At 41.7% G+C, this 6,548-nt stretch overlaps 1 non-coding gene across 1 annotated transcript; it reads right to left on the minus strand.

Annotated features, from left to right (window-relative positions):
- Window positions 1–6,177: 6,177 nt before the first annotated feature.
- Window positions 6,178–6,284, minus strand: LOC136201726 (small nucleolar RNA R71). The gene has a single exon (XR_010674068.1). It is a non-coding gene; the product is annotated as a small nucleolar RNA R71 (small nucleolar RNA).
- Window positions 6,285–6,548: the final 264 nt, after the last annotated feature.

Below are 6,548 nucleotides of genomic sequence, written 5' to 3' on the forward strand. Positions count from 1 at the left end.
GATTTGTTGAAGCTGAGCAACCCTTCTGCGAATGGATCTCCAAGAATGGCTGGAAAGAGCTATTCTCCATTCGGGAAGCCACCTACCCAGAGTTGGTGATGGAATTCTACGCTAACCTAAGAGCCGCTGATGATAACCATGACTACATGGTCACCAAGGTCAAAGGGAAGGACATCTTTATCAACCCTCCTTACCACGCCAAACTGCTCAAGCTGAAAACCGAAGGTGCTAAACTCAGGACCACCACCGATCACGGCAAGATTGATTATCCTGTCGAATTCTGTAAACCCAAGACTCAAAAGGGAGAGATCGCAAGCACTTGTATGGGACAGAACCAGAAGATGGTTCATTACATACTGACCAACTTCCTCTTCCTTAAAATCAACGCAACATCTTCAGCATCTAACTTCGAGCAGTGCTTTATTTGGCACATGCTGACCTACCAACCGATCAACATGCCAGTCTTTCTCATCGGTGGTTTTCAACGAAGCACTGGAACCCTTAGGTTAGGCTCACTTATCACCAAAATCCTCAAAGGCTATCAGGTGAGCTTGGTTGAGGAAATTAATGTCTGGGGGACTGAGATTACTGCAGCTGCATTGTTCGGCTTGGTCTATGACCAACCCATTGTACCTAAAAAAGGAAAAGGGGCTGCTGTTAAGGAAACAGAGGGGATGCTGACTAGAGAAGGAAAGAAAGTAAGGAAAGCTCAAGCTGATAAGCAAGACAGAAAAAGGAAAGCTGTTCAAACCTCTTCCAAAGACGCTGATGCTGCCCCAAAAAAAATACGGTTTGTGTCCAAAGGAACAAAACCTCAAGTTGAACAAGGTCAGGTTGGGCCCAAGTCAGGAGAAAACCTCAAAAGGCAAGCTGAGCCTGAGGAAGAAGAAAAAGAGGACACTCTTGAGTAGCCTTTGAGAAAGAAGAAGAAGATCTCTTATGTGTTGAGTCCTATTGATGCACCCCCACTTGATGTCGTCATCTCTGAAGACTCACATTTTATGAGAAGTCAAGGCATTGATCTTGAGAAAACCCCCACTAACTAAGATGAGGAAGAATTGGGTTATCTCGGAGGACAATTTGATGCTGAGGAGACAGCAGATGTTGAGCAACATGAGATAACCAACACTGAGCAGGTTGACGAACAAGTGATAGGGGTATTTTACCCCTATCTTTTAGCGTGATTTACGGGTTAATTTTAGAAGAAATAAATAAGTTTAATTACAAAAATAGAGTGTTTTAATAAAATAATGAAATAATAATAAATTCCGTACTTTCGGTTAATTCTCCTTGTTTTTTATTAGTTTAGGAAATAAAAACATCAAGCTAACTCGGCTTTCGAGAATTGTATTTCAGGTACGAGCAAGGAGTGGAAATCTACCAAAATACGCGGGGCGTATCACTCCTCACGCGGGGCGTGAAACACTTAGTCAGAAATAATTGCCTTATCCGCAGACTCCACGTGGGATCCAACCACTGATATGCGGGGCGTACCCCAATCTACGCGGGGCATAGATGCAATGATGAGCCAAATCATAAACGTCAGACTGCATTGTCTCCTAAGTCAACCATCGGTACGCGAGGCGTGTTTTAGGATACGCAAGGCGTAAATGGTGTATTTCAAGCAATAAAACGCCAGGAGCTCAAACACGCGCGGCGTATATCACTATACGCGGGGCGTGGTTGAGACAACAAGACCCGGATTAAGTCCACATGGAGGAAATTATTGAAGGAATGGGTCATTATGATCATGTTGCTCCATGCTTGTAGGAATGGGAAATATGCACAAAATCATGTTGCTCCATGCTTTGCTCCATGCTTGTATCTTGTGGAATTATGATTTTGCCCCTAGCTTGATGTGTATAAATAAGAGTGACTAGCACTCATTTGAACAACCCTTTTGATATACAACTTTTTGTATAAATTAAGTTCTTGTTATATAGTTTGAGATTTCATTTTATTTTAGCAAAACTCTATCACCTTTCGGGCTTGTTCGTTGATTCCGGCATTCCGTCAAAGTTCCGTTCCTTCTCCGTTCACCAAGCTCGAAAGCTCCACCATCCAAGTCCTAAGAGACGGCTTTTGAGTCCGGTTAGCTAGTTCCGAGGGTGGATTCTTCCCTTACACTTGCTAATTAGCTTGATCTCATCCTATGTACTAGGCTTGGTTGTAATTCATATTTACACTTTCCACATTTATAATTTATGATTCATAATCTCTTTTTCTATATATGTGTTGATGTTTGTTACTTGTTTTGATATTCATAATTGATTATTGTGTAGGAGAACGCGACTTCCGACGCCATTCGGGCTATCTTTAGGGATTCATATAGGTGTTGCCTTACCGGAAGTGACACTCCGGAAACCGTAGGAATTGACAAGCCATGAAACTTATGGGCCCTAATTTCTGGTCCCAAGCATTAGACACGCCTTGACTAGGAACCACGTAGTCTAAGTACCTCACGGGTCGGTTACACTACACGTAGTCGTCTTTGCAAGAGCAAACCATCAACCGTATATGCATTAGGAGTCGTTATTTGTCATAGTTATAACTTATCGCCATCCATATAATTTCTTAGAGTTTAGTTATATAAATTTGTCTCACCCGTAGTTAGGAGTAGTTTGTAGTTGGTTACCCCATCAACCCCAAAGTATTCACCGCTTAAATAACGTATAAAACCGAGTCGTTTAATACTTGCAGTTATAAATCCCGTGGATTCGATACCCGGTCTTAACCGGATTATTACTTGATACGACGGGGTACACTTGCCCCTAAGTAGTGACGTCTAGTAAAGGTAGAGCACTTAGAAAGATCACATCCATAGTCATAGCGCACTTATCATACATATTTTGTCATAGAAATACGACCACTAGACGGCACGCCATCAAGTTTTTGGCGCCGTTGCCGGGGATTTATAATTTCTTGCAATATTAGACAAAAACGTTTTATGTTGAGCAAACTGAGTCTGGTCGAAGAATCATTGACTCAGCTCAAGCCCTACTCTAGGACCTTCATCAATCCAATGTCGAAGCCGCTGGGTCAGTTCATGTTGAGCAAACTCAATTTTCCTCTGTCACTCAGCTTCTCACCGAAATCAAAGGTCTTAAGGATCTTCTGAGTGTTATGACATCTCTCCAGTCTCAACAGCCCAAGCAGGAATCACTAGTAAAGCTGGCTGAACTCCAGCTGACTATGGTAAATCACATAAACTCTCTCCAAGGTCAACTTCAAAACCTGTCAGCTGCGAACTCAATGTATGCAACATTTGCTGAGGTTCATCACCTCTTTACCCAGCTTTATTCTGAACAAGCCAGAACCAACGAGAAACTCTCTTCCACCTCCCAATGCTCCATTGAGCAAATTAGTGAGGTTGTTCGTCTACTCAACTTGAGTAAGGAAGAGATGGAAACTGACCAACTCAAGACAAATGAGCTTCTGCAATACTCCCAATCCATCTTCAAACATGCGCGTCACACGAATGCTCAACGTCAGTATTATGATTCGGCTCTGCTTAATATGTTTCATCAAGCTTATGCCATGCTGACTGATACTATCACCTAGATTGGAAAGTCTCAAGAATATATTCTGAGTATGCTCAGTGCCTCGGTCAGGGTTCCTGGTTCTGTCTTGGACGATGGTGTTCCAGTTTTTGATGGTCTCAATGAAAGCACGCGAAAGCTTAAGGCGTATTCTGTAAGGTTAACTCGTGCTTCTCTCAACGACACCTTCATTCCTCCTCCGCCCGATGCTGGCAAAACGGGGGAGAAAGACCAAGCTGATAGAACTCAGCATACAGGAGAAGCATCTGGAAGTCAGCAGAAATCAAAGGGAAAAGGCAAAGATCATTCTGCCCAAGTCAACAGAAAAAAATAGCGTGACTAGATTCGCTAGAGTCAGTTTTTAAGACTTGTATTCTCTTCCTGACGTATTTTGTTGTGCTGACCATTAATCTAAATTTATGCATCTGTTATCCAAATTGATTAATCATATGAGATGCTTACTTATGTCTTGTGTTAAACACTAACGTATCTTCATTAAATCAACTGTGTTATTTGTTCACATTGCCTTATGATTGTCTGCTGTGTTGATCTAAACGTTGACCTCTTTTATATGACTTCTTAACTAAACCTCATTGAACTAAGATACACTCAGCGCACTTTGATATCTAAACTCAATCTTCCGCATAACGTAACTGAGTAAAAAGAATATGTTCCATGAGCTGACCTAATCCTGAAAACTGACCTTAGACTTACTTGATTAAACCTTGAAATGTTTAAATTAAAACTAAGTCAGTAGCTCAACCCTTACGGGGGAGTTTCTTGATAAAAACAAGGTCAACTATCATGGGGGAGCTCAACACTAAGTTCCTTACTGAATTTTTTGCCAACATCAAAATGGGGGAGTTTGTTGAAACACCTTTCCACATGATTTTGATTTGACAAAATTATTTATGTAAATGATAAAAATATTCTAACACATTAAATTTAAATGCTTTGATTTATTTACACTAATGTGTTTGTTCAATGTTGAGTTATTTGATCTATAAGACATTAAGATAAAAAGCCTAAAGGCCCATAAGAGAAAGTCAAGCCCAAGTCAACAGATCAAGATCTCACGGCCCAGGGAGACAAAACACAGTCGTTCTAAGAAAAACGCCAGCCCAGCATGAAGAAGGATCGAGAAGCCTTCTACCAATTTCTTCAAGATGAAGCTGCTGAGTTGAACGACAAGAAGTATGAGTCAGCGGCAGAACAGAGTAAACTTGAAGACAAAGTATTTCTACTTTGGGTAAAGCTCAGAAGATGTAGGAAGCTGTCTGGAAGACTTTACTATAAATGTGGAAACATTCTGTTCCACTGTCGAAAAGCTGCTGAGCACTGGCGAAGACAAAAGATACAAGAATTTGATTGGCCGAGGACACGAAGCACGTACTGAGTGAAAGTGATAGGAAGCCGTTTGCCTCCAATGGTTATTTTGAAATTCGAAATCACCGGTGCTTGAAGTGTCACTATAAATAGGCCTCTCAAATGCTTCATTCGAAGCAGATCTTCAATTAAGTCGAAACAATGACCAAATTGATACTTGAAGTTCTGTGAGAAAAGCAAAGCAAATCTTACACCAATTCTAATCTTGTGTAAAAGTCTAGAGTGATTTTATTCATCTAAAGTGTCTTAGTAATTGTTGTTTAGGACAAACACTTATCATTTCTAGAAGTATAGAAAGGAGAAGCTGAGTACTCGGTTATAGTACTCAGCGGTAGTAATAGGAGTGAGTAGAGGAATAGAGGAAGGTACTCTTGTATACTCAGCTTCTGTTGTAAAAGGTTTCGTGCTCTACCTTTAAAGAGCTCAGTAGAGGATTCAAAAAGCTCGGAACGAGTTCCAGGGACTGGACGTAGGCGGAGAGGCCGAACCAGGATATGTCTGCTGAGTAACGTATTTCTAACCCTTAACTCCTTTATATATTGCTTGCTATAAAACTGACCAAGTAACGAACTTACGCTGAGTTAAGTGCATTGAGAAGCTGAGTTCAGGAATAGACTCAAGTGATATCTCCTGACTCAAGTAAAGAAACAAACTTAGTCACCAGTTGACTAAGCTTATGTCTTAAACTACTCAGCACTGCTGTGTAAACCTTTTCTTAAAGAAAAGAAGTCAGTCGTAACGGACAAATTTTTTGAATAGTTCCTATCCCCCCCTTGGAACTAATCTTGTCACGTTACACGGGACCAACACACTGGTCATTGCATCTTGACTCTTAAGCTGAAACTGTTCTTGTAGGACATAAAAGGAGGACACAATGGCCGAAGATCTTTCGGTCATGGAGTTGTTGAAGGCAAAGTGGCCTACAAGCACCTCTGGCATCCTCGACCCGGTAATAACAACAATGTCATTTGAAATCAGACCAGCAATGATTCAGATGATTCAGAGCTCGGGACAGTTCGGTGGGGATTACTATGAAGATCCTAACTCACATCTTGACAAATTCGTGGATTACTGTAGCACCTTCAAGTGCGAAGACGCCACATCTGAACAAATCTTCCAGAAGCTGTTCAAATTTTATTTGAAAGAAGAAGCTGCAGAATGGCTACAATCCGTCGAGCCAGGCTCTCTCACTGACTGGGACACTACAGTATCAGCGTTCCTAGCAAAGTACTTCCCTCCATCAAAGACTGCACAATTCAGAAGCGAAATCACTTCGTTTAGGCAGTCCGACAGTGAGAACCTGCATCTAGCCTGGGAGAGGTTCGAGAGGTTGTTAAGACGGTGCCCCCACCATGGTTACCAGCGGTACCATCTTGTTGACATGTTCTATTCATGAATATCTCCTGTCAGCCGCGCCTTTCTAGATGCAGCAGCGGGAGGAAATCTATTCAACAAGACTGCAGTTCAAGCTTACAATCTGGTGAAAGAATTAGCTGAACGGAGTGCATGTTGGCAAGTTGAGAAGCCGGCTCCGAGAAGAGGTACAACAGCCGAGGAGTTCCTTGGAACATCTTTAAAATCAAATCCTCAGATAGCAGCACTTACAGAAAAAGTGGATCTGCT

The sequence above is a fragment of the Euphorbia lathyris genome, chromosome 7 (genome assembly GCF_963576675.1).
Source record: "Euphorbia lathyris chromosome 7, ddEupLath1.1, whole genome shotgun sequence".
Taxonomy (NCBI): domain Eukaryota; kingdom Viridiplantae; phylum Streptophyta; class Magnoliopsida; order Malpighiales; family Euphorbiaceae; genus Euphorbia; species Euphorbia lathyris.